Raw genomic sequence first — 25,434 nt, 5'->3', positions numbered from 1 at the left:
GAACAATGGGAATTCTCCATGTGCAGAGGAGGACAAGAGGCTAACATGGCCAACAAGATCCGCTCAGTCCCACTTCTATGCTAGCCAGAGACTTAAGGGTTTCTCTTCGAGTGTGCTCACAAACTAATCAATAAAATAGAGCCAGAAGTGGCGCCCATATCTGCTGTGCCTGCACATCACCGGGATGGGATCCTGCTCTCCAGGACTGCCTAATGCTAGGCAGGAATACTCTTATGAGGGGCGTTTTTTCCCTCTCCTTTAAATGAATGCAAGCAACAGGGGTTTTCTTTACAGCTCATTCTCTAATAACTCAGGTTAGTCATAATGAAATCTGTTCTTAGGGTAGAATTAATATGAGATAGTAATGGTGATGAGGTAATTAGCAGCTACCAGGAGTATTTAACCTTCCTGGTGACAGCGTGTCTGACATCACCTGAGCTCGTGCAGGCTCTGTGAAAAGAATTAACAATTTTAAATTACTCCATTTAAGTTATTAATTATGACATAGGAATGGGCTCGGGAAGAATGGCAGCAGTGCCCTGTATCCTGGTGGGTTTTCCACCTCTGCATATCTTAAATCTGTGTATTTTCTGTTTCATTATTAAATTGAAATAGGATGGCACGTATTGAAGGACATCTGCTTGGTAACCATTGGCTACTCACTTTTGTTACCCCACCTCCCATGAACCATCGGGATGACAAAATTCCTTTTCCACTCGTTTTACCTGGAAATTCAGTTCATACTGAAGGGTTACAATGGCCAAATATTTTGATCGTTTTTTTCTTAGTGCCAACGTTTTCCTTGGACCAGGATTCCTTCTCCCTGGTAATGTTTTTAACCTCTTCAACACATGTCACTGCAAGAGGTTATTGAGCTGCAGCGATACCTGAATTGATTTCTTTGTGTTGTCATGTACCATCTCCTGGAGTGTACACCTCAACAGGATGCAGGAATGATGCAGGAATGATGCAGCCATCCTCCTCTTGAGAAACACAAGAAAACAGAGCCCCCCCCCCCCCTGCAGCACTGCTGATGGAGAGAGGAAAAGAAGTGACTCTTACTGAGAAGTTTCATAAGTAACTTGTCAGAGATACGGAGCTGTTGGAGGCCGGGAGGACAGTGAGGGGCTGGAGCACCTCTCACATGAAGACAGGCTGAGAACATTGAGGCTGTTCAGCCTGGAGAAGAGAAGCTGAGTGGAGACCTCAGAGCAACTTCCTGTGTCTGAAGGGAGCCTATGAGGATGCTGGAGAAGGACTCTTCATCAGGGACTGTAGAGAAAGGACAAGGGGTGATGGATTCAAACTGAAACAGGGGAGATTTAGGTTGGATATAAGGAAGTTCTTCCCTGTGAGGGTGCTGAGGCGCTGGCACAGGGTGCCCAGAGAAGCTGTGGCTGCCCCATCCCTGGCAGTGTTCAAGGCCAGGTTGGACAGGGCTTGGAGCAAGCTGCTCTAGTGGAAGGTGCTCCAAAAGGAATTTGCAAACATTTGCTTCTATAGTGCATTTTTATGGCTTGGGAGTTTGCTTTCATAAATTTTCCATCTAGTCATTTCATGGGTTGTAAACGTGCATGTGTGAGTGCATGAATCTGCCTGTGCACACCCACCCATACCCACAGGGTTCTGTCTGTCCCACCCAGGCTGACCCGCTCCCCTTAATGCACTTGCAGAGCTCTTCTCCAAGTTCCTCACGCTGCATTACAGTTTCTCTTCATTAGCAGCCAGTAATGTATTAATGCATTCCTTAGTGGGAAGTGTGCTCCTCACTATTACCTTGGACACTCATTTAGTTGAATTTGATAGTGACAACACATTGACATTGGTAAGGTTAATGACCCAATACTTTATTTCATTGAACAAGTTGAACAACATTTAGTACGTTGTTCCACAATGTCCTAGAGAGCTGTCAGTGCTATTACTTTTATGGTACTATGGCATTTTTGCCCTTTAAGTAATTGGCACCGTGAAAATATTCTCTAGATCTTGTCACAATTGATTAGTATTGCATTGAATTACAAAAAAATGACTTTTATTTTTCTTTTGCAATCCCTTTTTGTGGAAGGAAGGCAAAATTTGATCCTTATGGAATAGAAAGGCTGACAGCCCTAAAAGTAGATTGGGGAGACAAAGTCCTAACTGCTGCCTTGGCTTTCTGGATCTGTAGCCCCACAAAGCTCTGCCCCTCACCTGTCCTGACCTGCTGTGCTCATCCCCTCTGGATTTCACAGGAGATTGTTCTAGCTCTGCTTTTTTCTGGCCAAGGCAAGTAAGGCACAGCCATTCTCAGTGAGTTCTGCTTTTCCCTGTGCCCTGGCATGGCTGCAGGGCTGTTCATGGCTTAACCACATCCCACATTGCATCTGCAGGGGAGCAGCATTAATGGTGCTGCTGGTGGAAGGCTGGTCCCTGCAGCAAACTCTGAAGCACACCAGCATCCCCCAGGCTCCTCTGTAAGATTGTCTTTCAAAGGACATGACTGTGCTCATACTTTTTAGAGGAAGGAGAAAACAAATATGTACTTAAATGGACTGGATGATGGATTACAGTGTGGCTGATTCCTATTTGCATCCACTGCTAGACATGGTGATGTGATCCCCTTGCACTGTATGTGCCAGGAGTCTTCATGGCTCAAAAGCAGAGAATACTGCATCTTCCGAAGAGGCTGGAGGATGAAAGGAAAGATGTGTAGGATGAATTCCCTGTTGACAGCCAGGTCTGAAATCACAGCTTCTAGAAAGAGAAGTGGCATTTGGTGGCAGTGGCCCAGAAGACAACCAGTGTTTTCAGCAAGGGACTTGAAGGTGCAAAGTAGAACATAGTTTTTGTGTTTGTATCAGCAACAACAACAACAAAAAAAAAGCCTTGACTTTGGATTCATGTTGTCCTTCTGTCACCTTCCCCTCGCTTTTAAATTACCCTTGATTGTACAACATCTGCTCCCTTCATGCATGCATATGGCTGTCTCCTTAAATCTGCATTTCTGTGGAGGGGCTGCATACAAATACCCAGCTGAAAGTTTTCTTTCAAAGATCTGACTACCCAGCTTGCTCTGGAAAAGCAAACTTGGCATCAAGATAACTGTAAAAAGCTGACAGTGGGGGAAGGGGATACCTGTGCAGAGGAATGGTAATGACAAGTGTCAGACAGGGACGCTGGCAACGACCGAAGATGAAGCAATCGAAGGATCAAAACTGGCAACAACCAAAGATGAAGCAATGGAAGGATCAAACCCCGCATCTTCAGAGGGGAGGTTGTGTTTCATTCTTGTATTCAAAACAGAAAATCCTCACAGATGTGAATCCTGGAACATGAGAGGAATGTCAGGTTTTTAGGTATATGAGAGAAACTCCTACAATTGGCATTCTCGGAACGTCTCCTCACCAGACATTTGCTACCCAAAATAATTCCCAAAGATTTTCAACAGAGCTCTGGGTTGCAGGTGTATAGGATGGCAAGATAAAGGTTTATCTGCTGTAGGCTCTACTTGGTAAAAAGTTATCCTTCTTTTGATTTTGAATCTTAAAAAATCACCATATAAAAGTACAGCACTGTCCTCTGATCATCTCTGGCTGCTTACAATATGTTATGTAGCTTGTTCTTCTGTTTTTATGGAATATGTTAGCTGGCTTTTAGTTTTGTGCTAGAGGAAATACATCCATATGTGGATGGTAGAGGGCTGAATTCCAAGGCCTTGGGCAACCTGGTCTAGTGGAAGATGTCCCTGCCCATGGCAGATGGTTGGGACTACATGATCTTAAGGTCCCTTCCATCCCAAACCATTCCATGGTTCTATGACTTGCAGTATGCCTGTAGGCTGCTTAATTAACTTCTCAGTGCCTTGACCTCTACTTGACAAGTAGCTGTTATCTCCTGTTCAAGTCCTTACTTTAAGCAGTCACTGTGGCATCTGGCTGAGCTCTATTCCTTCTTCTGTGCTATGTGAGGTTGGAACTGGCCAAGGGAGCTTCCAGGGTCCCCTGGGAAGAGTACAGGCAATACCTCTGTGACTGAAGATGCTCGGCTGAGGATGGTTGTGTCCACACAGGCAGCACCACTGTAGGACAGTGACATCCAGCATCCCAAGGTGAGGCAGAAGCATTTCTCTAACACTGCAAGAGAAAGGTCTCATTTGGTGAACAAGTATATTTGGGTTTTTTTCTGCTAACCTTCTTCTCTTCTGCCTTCTCTCCCTGCTGCCTACCCCCTAACCCTTTTACCTCCCTTCCCCAGCTGAGCCTTTCTGGAATATACTCTATATTTGTCTCCTGCTTCCCTGAACACCCATTATTATGTAGAATAATAATGCAGGAGCTCTGCTCGGCACCTCTGCTCAGTGGCTCCAAGTGGGTTGAATTGTAGCCAGCGGCAGGGGGTGATAAATGTAGCGTAAGATGCCTTTTCCACAGCAAACTGCAAATTGCCTCAGCAGCACAGCCCACAAAAGGTTCCTGCAGAGCAAATTTATCTCCCATTGTCGACCCAAGGAGGAAAGTGGAGAGGACCAAGCATCCTATTTTTAAAAAGTCACATTTGATCTTGTTCAGACTAAGAGTCCAGAGTATTTTAAAGGACTTTTCATGGAAACTGCAGACTTGAGAATGCAGCACAGATAAAGGGATTTATTTTTAACTGCAGCCTGGGTTCATGACCATGTAAGCATTTCAATTTTAAGCCACTCAGTTTGAATATTCACCAAAGTGAATGTTATGTCGCCTAATAACTCATGGGTGGGAGGAGGGATGGTGGCTGGTGAAGGGAAGAATAAGACTGTTAGAGAGAAATTGCCCTCTAAAGATTACCCTGCACTTCCTAAGCAAAGGAGAAGGGGAGGATCGATACCACGGGGGTTTATCTGCCCACTCCAGAGTTCACACTGTGCCTCCTCCCATATGGTTTAGTCCTCAGACAGCAGCATGACGGACAGTCCTGAGGAATGTGTGGTGATGGATATATAGTTGGAAACCCCCAGTGATGGATGACAGAGAAAGGGAGTGGGGGACGTTTGGTGATTGATCGATAGTGGCACAACCGCAGTATCCACAATTAATGGTATGAGGTGTCTCTGATGTATAACTCTAAGTACCTTTGTATTTGATACTTACTTGCCATCTTCCTACTCTACTGTCCTCTAAATGTCAGTTAATGAATTAAATACTGATAATTGGTATTAGTTTGCTGAGCTTGGCTGTGGCCAGGCAGGAGGAGCCCTCCCCACCATTCCTGAGCATCCACTGCTGCAGAGCTGGACTTGGGATGCGGTCCGAATGGTCCTCCACTCATCCGCACTGGTTGATGGGATTTGTGAGTGTGTTTCCAGGAGTAAATGCCTGAGTGCCTTTAATTGTATCCTTCATTAGCATCCTAGAGTTATTGTTTGTATTACAGTAATTGTTAGGATCCACCTCTGAGATCGAAGCTCTGGGCAAACAGAGAACAGAGCAGCTTGTGAGCATCCGCAACTGCGTGACAAGGGTGGGAGGACAAAACAAGGTGCTGGGAAGCAGGGAGAATGGCCTGGGCATAGCTGACGGGTGGAAGGAATAAGCAAAACTTCAACCCCAGTGTCCACACACTGCTCTGTGCCTCCCTTGTGTGCTAAATCCCATGGAAATGCATTTTGCTTGTGTTCACTTGCCTTCAATATGAGGTTAAAGGCTTCAAAATCTGATACATGCTTGCTGTGTGCTCTTCCAAAGCACATTAGTAAGTGCAAAGGAATTATTCTGGAATGAGGAGTGTGTAAATGGAAGTAGATTAGCTCTCTTTGCCTCAGCGTTCCTATTTGTGATATATTGCTAAGTAAATACTTTAATGCTGGTGTGAAGTCAGGCTTAATTTATTAATGTCATGCCTAATTAACCTGTCAAGATCCTTCCTCAGAAAGAGGATTATTAGGAACAATAATGTTACTATTCCACTGATGTTGCTTTTAGCTGAACTCACATGAAGAGGTGATCAGAACCTGGGAGTCAAGAAGCGATGAGCAGCACCAAGGGCAGCCTGACCTGTGTCCGGGGGCTAACAGCAGATTCCACCCAAGCAAGGAGGCTCGTGCTCTGTCCTGCAGGCACATGGGCAAAGGAATTGGTAAGAAAACATCTAAACCAGCTTGCATTATATATATATATATTCATTTTCCTTTAGCTTAGTTGAAAACACATCAACCTATTTGCAATTCCAAGTTGAATTTGAGGGACTAGATTCTATTTTTGTGGCGTTAGCATAATGAAAACTAAACGTAAGGTTGCAGTTATTTTCTGAATGGCCTTTAAGCTTCAGGTTTATTTATACACTGTTTCCAAAGGACAGAAAAATATTCTCCCTTTGTCTTCATCTAAGATATCTTCACATCTTTTCGCATGCAAATAATTCATGTCACTGAGAAAAAAGTTGTCTGTGAATCACTGATGAGTCTTTGATGCTTAACGTGCTGTCCAGCGTATGCATAGAGTTCTCTTGGAATGGAGTTTAACAAGAGAATCTGATTTTCTTCCTCACATCCTTGAAGTTTCCCATTCAGATTTCTCTTTAACAAGCAAATGAATGTTCCAGCATCATTATGGTTTCTGTTGTAAAAATGGCAGCTTCCTCCATCCTGTGTTTTCACACAACAAGGAGCCCAGCAGCTGAGCCATGCTGTGATTGCTTCCAATATGGCCTGTAGCATGGTTTGAAACAGGAGTCTGGCAGGACTCTCAGGGAGGCAACTTCCCTGTGCTCAGGGAAAACATGGCAAAACCATTTGTTTAGGAGCAGGGTTCCTTCCTGAAGGGTTTTCTATAGGAAGTTGTTGAGTCAGCTTTGATGTGCATTTGTTCAACATTTCAGTGTGAAATCTTAATGCAGAAGGGTGTTCTTATAGACCCAGGCTGAGAGAGCTGGGCTTGTTCAGCCTGGAGAAGGCTCCTTAAGGGGAGACTTTAGAGCAGCTCCAGTGCCTAAAGGGGCTCCAGGAAACCTGGAGAGGGGCTTTGGACAAGGGCCTGTAGGGACAGGCCGAGGGGAATGGCTTTAACCTGCCCCAGGGGAGACTGGGATGAGCTCTGAGGCAGAAGCTCTTCCCTGTGAGGGTGCTGAGGCGCTGGCACAGGGTGCCCAGAGAAGCTGTGGCTGCCCCATCCCTGGCAGTGCTCAAGGCCAGGTTGGACACAGGGGCTTGGAGCAAGCTGCTCCAGTGGAAGGGGTCCCTTCCCTGTTGGACACAGGGGTTGCAGCTGGAGGAGCTTTAGGGGGTATCATCTTCTAACCCAAACAAGTCTGGAGTTGTATGGTTCTCTTAGGAGCAGCCCAGAGCCACTGCTGCCCAGTGCTTGCTAAGGCTTCAAACCTGGCTCTTGCTGTGTGTTTGCAGAATGGTTAAAATCATGCTCCAATACAAATAATAATAAAATATACAATGCATCTCAAAGTGCCTGAGAGAGAATGAATAATTAGCCATAGAATAGAATATATAAACAGAAACTGCCTTAAAACCAGATGAAAATATGTCGGGAACAAGCTACTGTTACATTTTCCACCCCCATCTGAATATGTCTGGGGATGCTTAAACTCTACTCTGGAGGAAAAAACCTCTTCTCATTTCTCCTTTATTAGTATGCTACTGTAGCAGTTTTGAGAAATTAAAAATAATTGATACATTTGAGAAGGCACAAGCAGTAACTATTTCATATTTTTAAAAGCTTTGCAAAATATCCAGGAAAAAGTGCTGTGCATGCATAATGCCAAAGCTAAAATCTGCTCGGAGTGATGCAGTCAAGCCCTCTTTTATGGGAATAACCGTCCATGTGGTGTAAATGGAGGGTTTCTGCTGTAGCTGGGAAGAACCTGAGTGATCCCCGGTTTAAGTACTTGAGCTCTTTTAGCTGGGCTGGGAAAGGTTTTCCCTTCAATCAGCAAAGGTGCTTGAGGGAGAGCTCCTGGTGTAGCACCCATTCTGCTGAATACATCCATGCTGCTGGCCTCACACGCCCTTGTTCTGTAACAACAAATGCCTTAATTACAAGTGATTTGGTCAAAGTCTTGCTAGCTCTGCATGCATTAAACGGAACAGATTAAACCTGAGACGAGGCATTGTTGGGGGATTCTCTGGCAGCGGTTTTGTACCACGTTTTTTGATGCATATCTAACACATCAGCGCTCTCAGCTGTTTACAGTATCTGCATTAGGAGCAATCACACAGAGTGGACCTCCAAAGGAGGCTGGTTTTGTTAGGTAAAAGGGAATGAAGCACAGAAAATAGTATTAAAGATGAACAAACGCTTCCATTATTTCAGCAAATTAAATGCACTTCTCCAAGTGAAGAAGGCAAAAGTCAGTCATTATCTGTCTGTGGTACAGCGCAGCAGATAATAAAGAGGGGTTTATGATCTCTGAAAGCAAATTAGAGGATATTTAAACAACACATCTTTCTATGAAGCAGTGATAATTACAAAATCAGGTCAAAATACAGAACAATCTAACCCTGCCCCAAGCTAATGTTACTTGAATAAGCTGAAATCTCCTGTATTCTCTCGCAGAAGAAGGAATCATTTGGGATGCAGCTGTTCTCATTATTGTTTATCATCTGGACTCATAAACCCTTGTTAGTGTGTGTTGATACTTGTCACATCCAAAGCTCAGCACTGCTTTGTGCCTTGCTGATCAGCTGAGCAGGCACAAGGCACAGCTTCTCCCTGCTGCCACCTTCACCTCCCGCACCATTTTGGGGTAGGAAACTATGATTCTGTGAGTCTGTGAAACTGGTCTTCCTCTGGCTTATGCAGCTACGCAATTCCCACTACCAGTATCTATGCGGTCCTGAAGTTTAGGAGTCAAACAAAGGCTTATTCAAACCAGGAGATGAATTAGTGTGATCTTCAGTGAACTTTGCATCCAACCCTTTGGTGCACTGGTGTGTCCATGTTGCTTGCTTTTTCTTATTAGGCATTTCCAATAGTACCTTTTCTTTAACGCACAGTTTAGGCTGGGCTTTGGAAAGTGTTTTGATAACCTGCTCTAACTCCTAGGACTCCAGGACTGATCATCCCAGGAGCTGCTGAGGATGTTGTCCAGCCTGGACCAAACCTGCTCCCTCTGAAGCCAGTGGGATTGTTAACTCACTACTGGTAAGAATGTCAACACAGAGCACATTCCATGCTCATGAGTGACAGATACTGCATGGTTTTGACAGACAGAGAAATTAGGTTCTAAATCCTTTAGCTATCTTTTGCAAAGTTACCCATAGCCCGTCTTGTAGTGATTTTAATGACTTCTCTGGGATGGGGACAGCTGCCAGCCTTGCAGGGGCACCACGTGTTGATGGTCACATTGAACGTTGCAGGAAACGTGTGTAATGATCAGCCCCGAAACCAGGACACCTTGTTAATAGAAGCCATAATATCAGACTAAAACAAGTGTTTTGGATTCAGGCCACCTCTTTGCTATCTCCCTGGCATATGAACTCTGAATTATCAAGCATTCAGCAAAATGCTCAGTTTCCTGCTGGTTTAGCCCTGAACAAAATTTTGCTGATAAAACCAGAGGATGAGCTGATTCCCCAGACCTTCCCCTTGTCTAATCCTCTGTGACCCACAGGATGAAAATTGAACTGATTAAAGCACTAGAAAACATACTGTGGGAATCCTGTCGCCGTTCACCCCTGAGGGAAGACTGGAACGGCCTAAAAGGTCTTTTCCCTGCTCTAATTTGGGTGATCTTTATGATTCACTTTGCTCTGCTGGGGGAATACAAAGGAAGAGGCAGAGAACCTGGACAAATTGTTGCTGGCCTTGGATACTAATAGAAAGAAAGATGTCAGAGTAGATGACAATGAGGTCGCGCGTGCCAAAGGAGGGCAGCTGATGAGATCACAGCACAGCCACCAGCTCTGCCTGGCCTCTCATTAGCAGCCAGAAAAGAGCCCGGCTGATGGGAGAGGCCAGGGGTGGTGGCACCAGCAAACACACACTGCCAGAGGAGAAAATCTCCCTCTTCCTCCCCAGGGAGCTGCTGCGCTGCTTTTCCTTCTTGCTGTGAAATGGGGAAATTGCCAGCACTCTCTCAGTCCAGGTTTGTTTGTTGTGTCCCTTCCCAGAGAGTTCTCTCAGACATCTGTGAGGACTGGGTATTAGGAACAATTCCTGTCCCAGCGGGTGCTCTGGCAGTGGAGCAGGCTGCCCAGGGCAGTGCTGGAGTCACGGTCCCTGGAGGTGTTCACACACCGTGTAGAAGAGGCCCTCGGTGCCATAGGTTAGTGGTGGCCTTGGCAGTGCTGGGGAATGCTTGGACTGGATGAGCTTAGAGGTCTTTTCCAACCTGGTTAAATCTAAGATCCCCCCTCAAAAAACCTGTCCTGGGGATTGACGGGCGTCCTTTCTGCCCCAGAGGCACCTTGGGCTGTGCCTCCCTTGGAAGAATCCTTCAGCAGCAAATGCAGTTTAAGAAGTCGAGCAAAATGAAGCACACTCCTTCTCATGGTTAAGATATTAATGTAGTGGTATCCTTGGAGGAACTACAGAGCAGTTTCTAAACAAGCAACCTTTCTGCTCAGCTTTGCTCCAGGCATCTCGGGATATGTCTGCAAACATTAAATTTCAGCCCTCTGCTGTCTGACAGTTTGGGACTGGAAACCGGTCCCGAGCAGACTCAGCAGCAGATCAGATGGGTGATGACTGTGTAATTTATGGAAGCCTTTGCCTGTGTTACAGAGAAAATAATTGCAGCAGCAGGCATAAAATAATGAGCTGTGGTTGTGCTGCAGATTGTTTTCTCTTACTTTTATGGCACCTGACATCCAGTGCATGTGCTGGACAGCACATTATAGAGTCGTTCCTATAGACTGGATGTGAGACATTCCGATTAGGGTTGAGCTCAGCTCGGAATTGGGAAGTGTAATGCTCCGGCACATCACACTGACAGAGCAATTCCAAGGAAGCAGGGATTTAACTGACGTGCTGCCTGGCCAAGCTGGTCCTGAAACCAAACAGAAGCCCGAAGTTCAGAGGGTTTGCTGAGATTCGGAGTTTTTCCTAGGACAGGCAGTGCCTGGAGGCCTGGAGCTGCACTGGGAGCACGTTACTTGGGTCTTAGAGTCACTCAGGATCATCTAAAGAACAGCATTAAAAACCATGGGAGTGTGAAGGCTGCACCCATGGTGCATGCTGTAGTAGTGCCAAGCAAATATAAACGCTGTCAGCAACACAGGAAATGAATCCTTCCTTAGGACAAGGGGGTTTCCCTGCACGGAGTTTTCTGCTGTCCTTTTATCAGCTCTAGCCAGCTTGAGGAATCCAGCAAGAAACTGTATCTGCCTGGAAAATTCCTAAATACCTTGGTAGCTTTTGATTGAATGGCTTCTTTTCTAGGTCACAGCACTGCCATAGCAGGTACCATTTTCTCCATTAAACAGTGTCATTTGTTGTGAGTAATTTTGTAGGTCTCATCAGGTTACTTATTTCATAGAATCCCAGACTGGTTTGGGTCGAAGGGATCTAAAAGCTCCTCCAGTTCCAACCCCTGCCATGGGCAGGGAAACCTTCCACTGGAGCAGCTTGCTCCTCTAAGCCCTTTCCAGCCTGGCCTTGAACACTGCCAGGGATGGGGCAGCCACAGCTTCACTGGGCAATGTCCCAGAGTCTACAGCCTGGGGCCTGGTCATGTGCTGCTAAAAGAGCAGCTTCAGTTTTGGAGGTATCAGGGAAGGGTCACACACCGACCCCTGGCAGAGCTCGATCCCCAGCAGTCCATCCCTGAGATGAAAAAGAGCATCCAAAGTCACAGGGCTTTGCTACAACCTCCTGTTTCCTTCCGTGTCTCTCCAGTTAATTAGTTATGCTCTTCTTCCACTTAATTAGCTCAAAACCAGCTCTTTGTACTTAGCCTTATAAATTACAGACTTTTTCTGTCTGATATGTTATAAGGGGTGACACTTTCAGCATTTTCTTAGCAGGGTCACATTTACAATTCTTAAAGGTTTGGAAGGAGCCTCACTTAGCCCTGCTGTGGAGCACGAATGCTTGGAAAGGCTGTTCAAAGGTACCATGATTTCCTTTAAAAAATTATCAGAGGAACTGGGAGAAAAAACTTGTGAGGATCAAAGCAAATGAACTCCATTAAAAAAGACTAAGTAATGACAAAAAGTTACTGAAATAGCAAACCTGCATGAAAGTGGCAAAAAGAACTTCAGATGTCCATAAGGTACCACCTGAAAAACGCGGGTGACTGTTCAATCAGGTAGATGACAGTAGGTTGCTGCAGTCAGTTTTAAGGTTGCAAGAACATTGGAAAAGCTCAGACTCATCTATTTAAAATCAAAAAGATTTCTGGCCTTTACCACCATGCTGGGCCTATGCAAGTGATAAGCTCTAAGTGTGGAATCTCCTCAGCATGGGGATGCACAGCTCACCCAAAGGAAGGTACAAACAGCAGCCCCATGATGCATCGTCCCCATGTAACAGATTAAAAGGCTGGTGGCACCCATGACATGAGGTGCACTGGAACCAGAGCCTGGTGAGCTAAAACCTGCATGCCCAGCAAGAGGGGATGGGGGCACTGGAGGTGCTGGAACATCTCCTCGGGAGAGTTTTTGAGAGAAAAAAGTAATTAATTCACAGTGACTGCAAGAATAAATACGCAGAGAAAGGAATTTGGTGATTTTTGGCAGAATACAACAATACGTTACCAGTATTAGTATTTGGAGGAGGAGATGTCAGGAAGAGATCAATTGCACTGAAGACAAGAGTTTTAATTCCAGATTTACACCAGGGTAAGGCAGGCTAAAACCAGCCCTGTGAGTGCATTACTGACTCGGTAGTCATCCATCTGCTTCCTGCAGAAAAGCTGTGTGAACTGGGATCTGCTGGGGCTGCTCCCTCCCCACACAATACATCTCTGCTGCATGCAGAGCTGGGCTGTGCTTGCACTGTTTATCCATCTATCTTTCCACTCCAAATAGACCCGGCCCTGTGCATACACAAGACATAGACTCTGAAAATACTCCGTTAACAATGTGTCATTGAGGCAGGGAGAGGATAAACACCAACACAGCTCTTGGCAGACTTGACATCAAAGTTCACGGGTGGGTTTTTTTCCACCACTCCAGCCAGAAGTGATGTTAAGCAAGAGAGCTCCCGGAGCTGTGTTTATTGTTACAGAAAAGAGTTCACGTGCTTTGTGATCTGTTTGGAGCTTTTGAGCTCTTTCTAGGGCTGGACGCTGATTTCCTCCATGGCATTCAGAGTGCATTTCTCAAGTACACCTTATCACAGAACCACAGACTGGTCTGGGATGGAAGTGAGCTTAAAGCTCATCCAAGTTCCAACCCCTGCCACGGGCAGGGACCCCTTCCACTGGAGCAGCTTGCTCCAAGCCCCTGTGTCCAGCCTGGCCTTGAACACTGCCAGGGATGGGGCAGCCACAGCTTCTCTGGGCACCCTGTGCCAGCGCCTCAGCACCCTCACAGGGAAGAGCTTCTGCCTAAGAGCTCATCTCAGTCTCCCCTCTGGCAGGTTCAAGCCATTCCCCTTGGCCTGTCCCTACAGGCCCTTGTCCCAAGCCCCTCTCCAGCTTTCCTGCAGCCCCTTTAGGCACTGGAGCTGCTCTCAGGTCTCCCCTTAAGGAGCCTTCTCTTCTCCAGGCTGAACAAGCCCAGCTCTCTCAGCCTGTCCCCAGAGCAGAGGGGCTCCGGCCCTTGGAGCATTTTCATGGCTGCCTCTAGACTTGCTTGAGCAGGTCCGTGTCCTTCTTGTTTGGGGGGCTCCAGAATATTCTTCTACAAGGTTATCATGTAATATGAAGCTGGGGCTTGTGCTTTCAGTCCTCAGACCCAAGCCACAGAGCTCCTGGGGATGGAGTTGAGAGCAGAGCCATACATCAGGCTCTCTCCAGTGCTTCACCTTCCACTGGTGTTAACTGAAAAGGGGAAGAACCTGCCCAAGAGGGGGATAGCAGAGTTATGATGTCTCTTATTGATTTATCTACACAACACTAGGGAAAGAATACAGAAAGAGAATTTAGATAATACAAAGATAGACATTTTCAGTACTGACTTAGGGTCACAGGAATTCTATAATCAGATCTCTAACTCATCCACCTCACTTAGATTTTGCAGCAGTGGATAATACATGACACATCAGTCAGAAACCTCCGTGGCGAGCAGGACAGTGTTTTGAAAGCTGTGTCCTTGCAATATTGTTCCCATCAGAAAAGGACATTTATCTCTCCCTGGGCTCTGTGCTGCGTCCCCGATTGTTTGGAGAAGGAAAAAAGCCCAGCCAGACCAGGCAAAGCTGAAGTTTGCCATGACAAATTCAGCAAGCAGCTCATCTCACCTTGATGTCTTCTGCAGGTGCAGCTACATAAATCTAAGTGCCCGTGGTTAGTGCTCAGCTGCAGGACCAACATCTAGTGAGAGATTAGCTCAGAGAGAGGGGGAAAAACAATTCCAAAGCAGTCAAGATCTTAATCCCAGCAGTGAAAAGATGGAAGAAGTTTCCAAACAACCACATAGCTGCAAAGTGTTAGTAGTGAGCATGGATCTGATTTTACCTGTGGTAAAGCCTGCAGCCAACTGCTGGAGCCCAGACATTAAGCATAGAATCAACCAAGTTGGAAAAGACCTTTAAGATCATGAAATCCAAGCATTATGATGGAGTAAGGGCTCTGCGGTTTACACATGGCCTGCTCATCCAACCCTTCCCAGCTTTCAGCACTCAGCTCCAGCCAAATTCTTAGTTTATGGAAAGAAAATGTTGGAAACCCCCCAATTTTCCTGAAAGGGTGTCTGAAAGTTGAATTAAAGAAGCCCAAATTTTCCTTGCCCATCTTGGATGGAGAACCCGATTGGGCATTGATCCCTGGCAGGGATTTAATCATTATTTGGCAGCAATTCCATGCATGGTTTGTATCCTGTCCCTTAATTGTTTTGCAGGTTCTGCCGCAGACATGGCTTTGACCTCCAGCTCTCACCCCAGGACACACCATCTGCTGAAGGGTTTGAGGTGGTTCTCCCAGCCAGGATGAAGCAGCCTGTCCCAGTGCTTGGAGCAGGGCAGGGCTCGCCCTCAGGGACGCAGACTTTGTGCAGGTCCTTTAACACCAAAACTCTGGAATTAGGTAAAAAATCTCACCTTGGGATTTTTGGATACGAGCCTAAACTCCAAACCCCACGTGGTTGCATTGTGCCTAATTACAGCCTGTCTAAAATGTTAATGGATCCCAGCAATGCAATATTCATACTAGAGGATTATTATATTGCACATACTTTGCAGTTAATGTAGTTGGGCAAAAAGGCCCAATAATAGGAAACCAGCCTGCTGTTGGGTTGAGTTTTCTTGGCTTATTGATTGAGTTTTAAAGTTTAATGCGAGGAGACAGTTCTATAGTACAAAGTGTATTTTAAGCATCTATTTATTAAAGCTGAATTGTGCTAGAACTCCTGTGCAAAAGTACACCTGACAGCTAAATGAATAGCAAATTATTTCCCGGCGTCTGTGCTATTGTCTGATGTTTCTGTGCAGCTGGTTCCTGCATGTACTGCAGGTTAAAAGAATCCTCAACCTTCTATTTAATACAACAAACTTTGTCAGATGTTGTTATTATTTTTGCTGGATGTCATAGCCGAGTGTAATGTATGCATAAAAAACCTCCCTGACTCCTTGAGCAGCCTAAATCAGGTGGAAACAGGCTGCAGGAGTGAGGAAAATTGGAGCATGGGGGCTTTTATTTAATCTGGTTCAAACAGGCCGTAATTAGAGGCATTAAAATGCTGGTGAATCCAGTAAAACATTATTCACCATCACTAAGGATTCTGGCTAGTTCCTCTACAGAGTGGGGAGCAGGAGCTGGATGGCAGGATGCTCTGGACAGAGCAGGGGCTTGGAATGCTGCTCATGGTCCATGAAATGATAGATACCATTGCCATGGTGTTAACAGCCTGAGCACCCCACAGAGAATTCTAGAATCTCGGGGACCTCAAAAATCATCTGGTTTAACCTTTCTAGGCACAGCACCACCTAAAAGATGTCCAACACTGGGGAATCCACCACTTCCCTGGAGGGAGAAGGAGAGGAGATAGCACCCTAAGCTTTGCAAGGAAAGAGTTAAACTAGAGTTAAGGAGAGGTTCCCAGCTGCGTGTCCTTAGCAGTAATGAGCCCAGCTGGAACGAATCACCAGGTCCTTTACCATTTGGAGAGGTCCAGCAGGTGCCCAGGATTGGCAGTGGGCCTGGCTTTAAAGGCTTGTTGATAGCTGCAGCTCTGGGCGGAGGGTTTTTCTGCTTTGGAGTTTCTTGCTGGGATGATGTTCTCGAAAGAAGAAATGCAGATTCACTTGAGGCTTATTCAGGAGCAGCTTGTAGTAGTGTTTCTCCTTTGGGCAAGAAAGGTAAGAGAAATACCAATATGGAAAAAAATAGATATATGTGCTGTGTATCAGGGCATGGGGGCAGGAGTTCATTGCATGAGATACAGAAGTGCAATAAATCATTGCTATGTGTAGCCTAGAGTTGATTAAATCAGACGCTGGGTCTCTTGTTGAACCTGGAAAGTTGTGAGGTGACTTTGTGAGTTAATTGCTGTGGCTGTTGCTGGAGGGCTGGGAAGAAATGGGATTGAGGTTGCTGGTAAGGAGTCTGTGCTGATGGCTTTACCTTTTGTGCTGCTCTGCTGTAGTAACAACAGATGCTTATGGTTTCTTATTGTTGGGGTTTGGTGCAGTTTGGGTTTCTTATATTGAGTTCCTTAGCTTGAATTACCCTGTTCTCTGTGAAACAAAGATTTAGAGGGGAGGTTTAAGGGGAGATTTCCATTAGGTATATGTTTAAAATGAAAGGTGTTCAGAAGCAGCTAATAGGAAAGGAACTGGGAGTTTGATGCACGGTGGGTGGGTAAGCTGGTCATAAAGTTTGACCTGATTTATTTAATTTTCTGGGAATAATAATAATTCTTTCCTGAAGTGACAGTCTGCATGTCAAAGTTTCAGCTCAATTTGAAATAGCTGAATGATGGATTCCAAGGGGAAAATAATGCTGGGTGTGCGGTGTACGTGCTGACAGTGTCTAACCAAGGTGTTGCTCGCCACCTTAACGTGCCACAGAAGAAATTATAGGCTGGCAAAGAGAGCTGTATTTCATGTGATTATGGATTGCTTGTGTTACTATCCATTAGGAAATAAAAAGGAGAAAAGGCACTGGGGGGAGTTGTTAGTTTTTTAAGTCTTGCACTGAAAGTGTTTCAATCTGGAGTAACTGAGTTACTTGCAAAAATAGTAGTTTTAATGGTGGTCTGGCCTCTAAGGGGGTAGAACGTCTGCCCTGGCAGAATTCAGCCACCTAACCTTATAGTAGTGCTGCTTGGAAAATCACGTTTTCCCTGAACCTGTAGCATTTTTAAGAAATTAATTAATTCTGCTCTAGTTTTCCTTGTGATAGGACCTTTGAAAATCAGATGCACTGATTCACTCGCTATCCTTTGTGTCCTGGTGTAATTTATCATATGGGAGCAAAATGTCCTGTGTAAATCACAGCTGAATATCTGAAGAAGCTCGCTAAAAATTATGGGGACCATCAAAGTTTGTTTCACTGATAAAGTGTCTGAGAGCTGTTTCTGATAGTACACTGGGTATCTTTTATTAAAGATTTAATTTCAGGAGCTTTAGGTGTGATTGGATTTTGGAAGTCTCAGTGGGTAGCTTATGAGAAAAAGAACAATTGATGAAAATAGGTTGCTAAGATAACTGTCTGCAGCCTCTAATCTGTATGCTTGGTTGTCCCAGGACAGCAATCCCCACAGCCCTCCAGAGGCCTCTGATTTTATGCTATGCAGCAATAACATGGTCCATATACTGTGCAAAGACCACCTGTAACTCCTGGTCCCAGGTCTTGAAAACATTTATGTACATTATTTAACTCCACCTCTTAAAATGGGGCCCATTGGCAAGCCCCATGGATAGATGAGCATGTAAAAGCTGTGTTTGGATGTATCGGTGCTGTGAGCTATGGGTCTCTACCAGTGTGTTTGTATCAGCCCAGTGTCGCTGCAGCAGCTTCTGTGCAAAGAACAAGCCCAGGCACCAGCCTGGGACCACATCTGGCAGGAGCTTTCTCACCTTCTTGACAGTATTATGGGGCCTGAATTCAAACCAGGAGCTCGTAGTTGGCACCAGGTTGAGTTTATTTGTTTAGGATGTTCAGTTTTGTGGTGTTCTTTGCATTTGTTTTAAGAGCTAAATAAAATTTGCTGAGTCCATATTCTACTCTCTGTTGATGCAAGTGTAAATCAGGAAACTAGCCTGCCCTACCCTATAAAAGGCTCAATATTCTTTTCTACAACTGCCCATTAAGCTTCACAAATGGATAAATAAGGAACCGAGATGTGTCATTTATTCATAGCACTTGGAAGGCGGGGAGGAATGCCATAAATCCATGGGCACCTTGGGCTTCACATCTGTCACTAAGCAACCTGGAGCATCACGGCTGGCGGTGGTGCTGAGCACACGTCCCCTTGCCTTTCCCCCAGGCCTTTGTCTTCAGACCACAGGAGACACACTTTGCTGCCCACCACCAAGCCAGTGCCCCTGCCTGAACCCCGGGAGCTCAAGAGATGGTGGCTTTTTAGCCCTGCTCCTTCTCACCTCTTCTTTTCTGCCATCTCACCTGCCCAGACCCTCTGCCTCCTAATTTCTCTCCATTTCACTCTTCTGAACTCTGTAGACCTGGTTTCTTACTGTGTCAATGCAGCTTATAGGTAAGAAAAGCACCATAGATGTCACATAACCGTCGTGCCAAAAGAAGCAGGAAATAAGTTATTTAGCTCTCCTGCACGTGTGATGTGTGTGTGGAAGGGGGGGGCTTTTGCAAATGCACTAGGAATAATAATTAAACTCGCAACTCCTCATTATTAAAATGGAGTTACAGGAATGCTTCTGGCCTTCGGGATTATGTGACCATCCTCACATAGCATTATGTAAAGCCGAAGGCTTCGGGAGAAGGGCATCATCTGCAGTAACAACAACATACCTCCCTGTCTCCATATAATAGAAAGCTGGCGGTTTGAAGGGGCTGATAGATGAGACGGGAGCACCTTGTTTGCACTGCAGCAGAGCCCAGTAGTGAAGGGGCAAAGGCAAAGGTGTATTTCTCAAAGAAAATGATGTAAATGAGGTAAGAATCCCTCCAGTTAGTGAAGTTACTCCAGCAAGTGGCTATATAAATGTCTTTATATTGTTATTTCTGATATTAGTTTGTTGTTCCTCCATGAAAGCTGATTTATTTGAAATGTTATTACTTGAAACACCCTAATCTTTTTGTAATAATTCATATACTGGAGATTACAGTTTTGGAAGGCAGCCCAGCTCTGGCTGGAATCCTATTTATGGATTAAAGGATTTGAACAGCATTGCAAGCTAGATCTCCGAATAGCAGGATAATGTAAACCTGGTTCCATATAAAATGCTTTACCTCTGCAATAGTAACCCCATTAAAGGCAGATTGTTGGAGGACATTGGACAAGAGGACTTTCATTACAGTAAAGCAGGATATCTTGCACCCCTGAAGAGCAAGGATTTTCAGGGCTGAGTCTTCCCCTGGTTAAGATGCTCTCAGCTGCATCTCTCCTTTCTTGTGGAAGCCATCATGCCAACTAATTATAGGGGCGTTATGGTAGGTTTGAACAGACCTTCTGATGCAAGAGCCGTTGTTTCTGGTGAGAATTGAGCCACCACAAATGAGGTGCTCCAGCAAAGAGCAACTCCTGCCCCATAGCGGGAGGGAGGCAGCTGGGAGCTGTGATTCCATGTAAACAGCAGCACAAGGGCCCACCCCAGGGCTCATTGGTGTTATTGAAGGGACAATCCCACCCCAGGAAACTGGGAGCTTTGGGGAGTGTTGTTATTAATTTCCTATTTAATGTAACAGCATGTGGGGAGCCCAGTCACAGGCTGGAGCACTGTTGAGACAAGATTTGAAGCAGAGCACTGAAGTGGCTATGGGGCTATTTATAGGCAGCTTTTACCATAATCAATGTGCAATAGAGCCTGGCACCCTGGGCCAAGTGGAAGAAAAGGTGGGAAAGGGAGGCCAAGCAGTTGGGAGGGATGAGCTAGTGGAGAGCTGCACAGAAAGGGGTGATGCAAGACAAACCTGCTGGTGTTCAGAAGATGGAAATGTGCTTGTTGCAATAATTAGGCCAGAAGATGATGAAAACCTGGAGAAGACTGAACCCCAGGGAAGGCTGAATGGTAGAGATACTAGGCAAAAAATCCCTCAAGATTTATTGGTGCTGTGGATGTAATGCCCTGGAGAGACTTCTAAGCTGATGCTCAGCTTTTCTTTATTGTATGTTCCCTATAGAAGCAGAGGAAGGCATTTGAGAAGAGTGCTTAGGAGAAGATTAAGATCTTGCTATTTCCATATGGGTGCAGTGCTAATACTGAGGAGGAGGTGGGGAGGAAGACTGCTGTGATCAGCTGCACAGCATTGCAGGGGGATTAGAGCAGAAATACATGATGAGGATCACCTGCTCCGGGAGGTGAGGCTTTCCTTTGGTGCCAATGATGCTCTGCAAACGCAGGCTGTAATAAACAGCTATAAATGGGGTGCTCAACACATGTGTTTGCAGGTATTGCTTGTATCCACCCACCCAATTGTGGTCTAAAAGCAGCAGTTCTGTGGCATGGGGAATGATTACAGCACTGCCCTGGGCAAAAATCATTCCACTGCTCCAGATCTCCACTTCCTTGTCTATGGAACAGGGTAATACTATGTGCATCCCAGAGGATTTGAGCATTACTTATTATTTCTATAGGGATTTGAAGGTTAATAGCTTTACACAAGCCTAATTAATTGCTATTATTTAGTTTAATATTCTCTCAGGGTACTTTGTCCATACAAAGCTTGTTCTACCATCCTCCATGTAAGAGCATCTTGAAGCAGCACAGTGTGGCTGTGGTACAGGAGTGTTTATCCAAAAATGAGAGGCTGTGCAATAGGATGCACAGGTATGCCAGAATTTATAGTGATCTAATACATTGCCTGCTATATTGTGCCCTGCTTTTCAGACAACAGTAGCTGGTCACTATTCAGGGTGTTCTGATAAAAACAATGGTAGAGCAGCTCTTCAGTGGAGGCAAGGTCAGATGGGACTATGAAAGAAATAAGGGTAATAAACACTTCTTTCTGTGATGTAGATTGTCTTAACTCTTTGTATTTGTTGACCCTAAGTGAAGGTGGGCTTTGGACTGATAAGCTCAAGTGTTCACTCTGGTTTTTGCAAGAGTCAGATTTCATGCCTCTTTAGGCTGTTTTCAGAGAGCCCAAACACTTCTTGCAAGAGAACTCTTGTGTTAATGCTTCTGAAATAATTCATGGAGGCTTTTGATGTGGTCGTGTTCTGGCTGACAGCCCTGGTGTTTAATGGAGTCTGAGACTGGGCTTTGATGGACATTAGTACAAGTTTGAATGCTTTCCCGTGTAAACAGAAGCAGCGTGATTCCTGCTGCAAATGACTTCATTTAGGCCTGGGTAGAAAAAGCTGTAGTTTGCTAACCCTGCTTTCCTGGTGCTTCTTGTTCTCTGGGAATTGTGGCACGAAGTGGTGCAGGAGCATCCTGAAACTGGGGCACGCTTGCTGTGCCTACAGGGGCTTTTCGCTAATACCACCAGTGGTGGAGAGCAGCCCCGGCTTCTCTGCCCACCCTGTGCCAGGGCCTCGGCACCCTCACAGGGGAGACCTTCCAAAGATCCCGCATTGTTCCCTCTGGGAAGGCTCTGTTCTTGCAGGGCAGTGCTGAGGCAGGGGCTCTGCTGCAGAGCCTTGCTTGCCAACGAGGAGATCAAAGCTGTTCTCTGCAGTGTCTGGACAGGAACCGTGGCCTGCTCCCGCTTAAATAGAATGTGCCATTAATAACAAACAAAGCAAGAAGATAAGAACTTCACTGTTAGTGCTTAAACCCCACTGTAACAAATGAAAACTGCTGTAATGTCATTTGAGGGGGGACATGTGGTGTGCCTGAGAAGAAAGATGAATCGCATACATTGTGTGCCTGACAGTAAAACTAATAGCTATTGGATGGAGTGTTAAGTATATCATAAAATCAGTGTTAGCCGCATTCAAGAAGATGCATTCAGACTGTTTCCGTTGCCTGTACTGAGCGTGTGACAGCAGCCAAGGGAGCTGGGGACCACAGATGTCACCAGGGGTGAGGGAGGGCACGGATGGGCTTGCTCCCCAAGGGCTGGCCTGCAGCACCCTGGCTGTATGGACACAGCACTCTCCAGAGGACTACCAGAGCAAGCCTTTGCTCCCCAAAGGTGCCGGATGCCCAGCCAGCACCCTCTGAATGCAGTTCCTCCACGGAGTGGCAGCAGGGGTACCTATGGTAAGGTGCGTGGTGTAAAGCAGGGGGTGCCCAGAACATAAGGCAGGAATACTTCCCACCCCGGAGCTTCCAACAGCTGCTGTGTGAAGTGAACTTTGATTCTGGGAAGAGGTGATTGAGGCAGGAACAATGAACTGAGGGTTATCTGCTGCTGGCTGAGCAGGAGCGGGGGAAGGAGCAGTGCTATGGACAGTGATTTCCTCAGCCATTCCAGCCCTTCTGTGAAACTCGAAGGGCTCCAGCTTTGTTTTCCTTCATTAGTTACTTCTGTGCCATCTCCTCCCAGCCTGGCTGCGTGCTGTGGTCATGAGCATGGGGGAGGTCGGGGCAGCCCTGGCTGTGGAGGCTGGAGCACGAAGTGTGGCAGTCCCCTGGTTTGCTCCTCCTGGCCCGTGTGTGTGTGTTGTCTGTACATCAGGAATTGAACATCCCTTCACAGGGCAAGGAATACTGGTGTAAGAGAAGCAAATCACTGGGGACAGACATGGGCTTGGGTCGCTTGTGCAAAAGCTTCCTGTTGGCTTTGCAATTGGCCAGGGATCCAAAGTCCTGTTTTCTCCTGTGTGTGGAAGGCTGATGTAATGTTTAGCTGCCATCCTCCGGGAGGAAGCGTGGAGCTCCTGGGAGGTCACGTAGCTGGATCTGGGCTCTGTGCATCTGTTTCTTGCCTCTCAGGGCAGTGCTGTTGCCAAGCGGCCAAGCTGTGTGCTGGGCAATGCAATTGGGGATTTATCTTGGGGCTCATTTGGCAAAAAGACCTTTGGTATGTGGTGTGACCCGGAGCCTCTTCCTGAGGCCAAAACCTATTCATTTGGTGTCCCGGGGATCTGTATCACCAGCACTCGGATGCTTCATGAGATCATTGGTGTAAGAGATGAGCGGGATTTGAAGATGCGGGGAGGTGAGGAATGCTGTCCTTTCCCAAAATGTCACTTGAACACCCGCTAAAGTTGATAGAAGTTGCTGAAAACCTGACTGCAGGCCTCCTCATTAATAATGTACCAAAACCCCCAGTCCTTCCCTCTTTCAGGGAAACCAACTGCTGCTCTCCCTTACTCAGCATCCCCCTGAAAAGCGCAGGGTCTGCTCATGTGGCTGAGACAACCTTTTGCTGCTGCACTGAGTTCACTGGGTGGCCTGGGGAGGTGATTGCAAAAGCTACGAGGGCTTCCAGTAGCACAGTTTCCTGCAAATAATGGGCCTCAGCATTTTGGTTCTTGACTCCGTTTCTCTCCTTCTGCTCCGTGGCTGCCAGCAGGTCGGCTAAGTGCAGAGCGAGCAGAGCATGCTCCTTTGCTGTGATCTGAGGAAAGGAAAGGTGACTTCTGCTCCCCTTGCAGCAGCTTGCTGGAGGAGTTGAGGTCTGTGGTGAGCAGTAAAAGGCTCTATCAACACACGGCGCTGCCAAGCCCAGCTCAGACGTGGCGGTGTCTTCTCGGGTCCCTGGGCACGGAGCTGGGCTCTGGCCAACCTTCCTTTGGGGACAAGATGCTCCTGCTGGGAGCGTGGGCACTACAGAAAGGAACATGCGCCCAGGCAAAGCCTGGTGTCCGAGTTCGTGGTGCTGGGGGTCAGTGTGGGTGCCGTGCACGATTCCGTGCTGTAAGGAAATGCAAATGCCAATTAATCCCCTGTATCACCAGCAAACTGCTGTGAAAGAAGCTGGGAACACATTGTCCATTCCTAGCCTGCAGCAGAACCTGTTTGTGCTGGTGCAGCCTCCCTGGCGTTGCTGGAGCTCATCCTGCTCCATCCTAGCACAAGAAAGAGGTGAATACCTGAAGCTTAACTGTATGCTTTAACTCTTGTATAAAAGTCTACCTGGCTCTATAAATTTTTTATGACAAATTAATTAAAAGCCCCGTTATGGAAGCTTTAAAAGAAGAAATAAATATTTCATATTTATTTAAATATTCATATGCCGCATGTTTTTTAATCTTGAATAAATATTTTGGGATAATCAGTTGGGTTTTTTTGTTGTGCTAAAAGTTTGCATTGTAAATGCAACCGTGATTGATTAAAAAAAGAAACAGGCAATCTATTAATTCTGTAATTACACATATGCTGCTCAGGACCTGGAAGAAATACCTATATCTGTTTTTCATAACCAGGAGAGTTATCAAGATAATTTGCTTATTGAAAGCTTCAATGAATGTAATTATGGCAAGATCTCTACCTTCATATGAGTGTAAGTACAGCTTTTGGGTTTTTTCCATAAATCATCTTTTGAAATAAACAAGACATGAGAAGTAAGGAGTGATCCCTCACGTTGCATTGGGAATGCTTGCGAGATCTGGATGTAGTACTGATAAGCTCTCAAGTTTTGTTTTGTTTAGATCATAGAATCCCAGCCTGGTTCGGGTAGGAAGAGGCCTTAAAGCTCCTCCAGCTCCAACCCCTGCCACGGGCAGGGACCCCTTCCACTGGAGCAGCTTGCTCCAAGCCCCTGTGTCCAACCTGGCCTTGAGCACTGCCAGGGATGGGGCAGCCACAGCTTCTCTGGGCACCCTGTGCCAGCGCCTCAGCACCCTCACAGGGAAGAGCTTCTGCCTAAGAGCTCATCTCAGTCTCCCCTCTGGCAGGTTAAAGCCATTCCCCTTGGCCTGTCCCTACATCCCTTGTCCCAAGCCCCTCTCCAGGTTTCCTGCAGCCCCTTTAGGCACTGGAGCTGCTCTCAGGTCTCCCCTTCAGGAGCCTTCTCTTCTCCAGGCTGATCCAGCCCAGCTTTCTGTTGTTTCAACTGAAATGCTGAACTTAATTTTCCAGTCCAAGGCTGGCTCACTGCAGGTGTTTACATCTGCTTGAACATGGCACAAAGAAGGGCTCACTGAGCTCCTGTGCAGTGCTTGTAGTGCTGCCTTGCCCTGCTCTGCTTTCACTCCATCCATTACTTTTTTTGCAGTTGTCATGGAAAGGAGTAGTAATAACTCACTCATTTCCTAACCCTATTCTCAGCGTTTTTAAAGACTATTTCTAATGCTTCTTGGAATTCTGCATTCTCTGAATAAATCACAGCAGCGCAAATGGTACTCGATGCGTGTTGTTCTTAATGAGCTGAGATGGAAGCAGCAATGCTGCT

At 46.2% G+C, this 25,434-nt stretch overlaps 1 protein-coding gene and 1 long non-coding RNA gene across 3 annotated transcripts in view; both read left to right on the top strand.

Annotated features, from left to right (window-relative positions):
- The first annotated feature begins 2,199 nt into the window (after nucleotides 1–2,199).
- LOC133278748 (uncharacterized) lies at nucleotides 2,200–6,016 on the top strand. Its single transcript, XR_009746681.1, has 3 exons — nucleotides 2,200–4,087; nucleotides 4,902–5,052; nucleotides 5,937–6,016. It is a non-coding gene; the product is annotated as an uncharacterized LOC133278748 (long non-coding RNA).
- Nucleotides 6,017–6,030: 14 nt separating this feature from the next.
- The window catches only part of LOC133278737 (plexin-A2), a 178,730-nt gene continuing 159,326 nt past the window's right edge, over nucleotides 6,031–25,434 (top strand). The window contains exons 1-4 of one of the 2 annotated variants that reach the window (XM_061471817.1): nucleotides 6,031–6,090; nucleotides 9,009–9,107; nucleotides 14,327–14,504; nucleotides 14,909–16,364. The gene's annotated coding sequence lies outside the window, so the exon portion shown is untranslated. The remainder of the gene's footprint in view (nucleotides 6,091–9,008; nucleotides 9,108–14,326; nucleotides 14,505–14,908; nucleotides 16,365–25,434) is intronic. The other variant, XM_061471820.1, reaches the window with a different exon arrangement.

The sequence above is a fragment of the Pezoporus flaviventris genome, unplaced genomic scaffold (assembly GCF_033815535.1).
Source record: "Pezoporus flaviventris isolate CSIRO_AGI_PZ_B2104156 unplaced genomic scaffold, CSIRO_AGI_Pfla_v1 ptg000069l, whole genome shotgun sequence".
NCBI classification, from domain to species: domain Eukaryota; kingdom Metazoa; phylum Chordata; class Aves; order Psittaciformes; family Psittacidae; genus Pezoporus; species Pezoporus flaviventris.
Note: the sequence above shows the minus strand (reverse complement) of the source record. Positions and strands in the feature narration are given on the sequence as shown.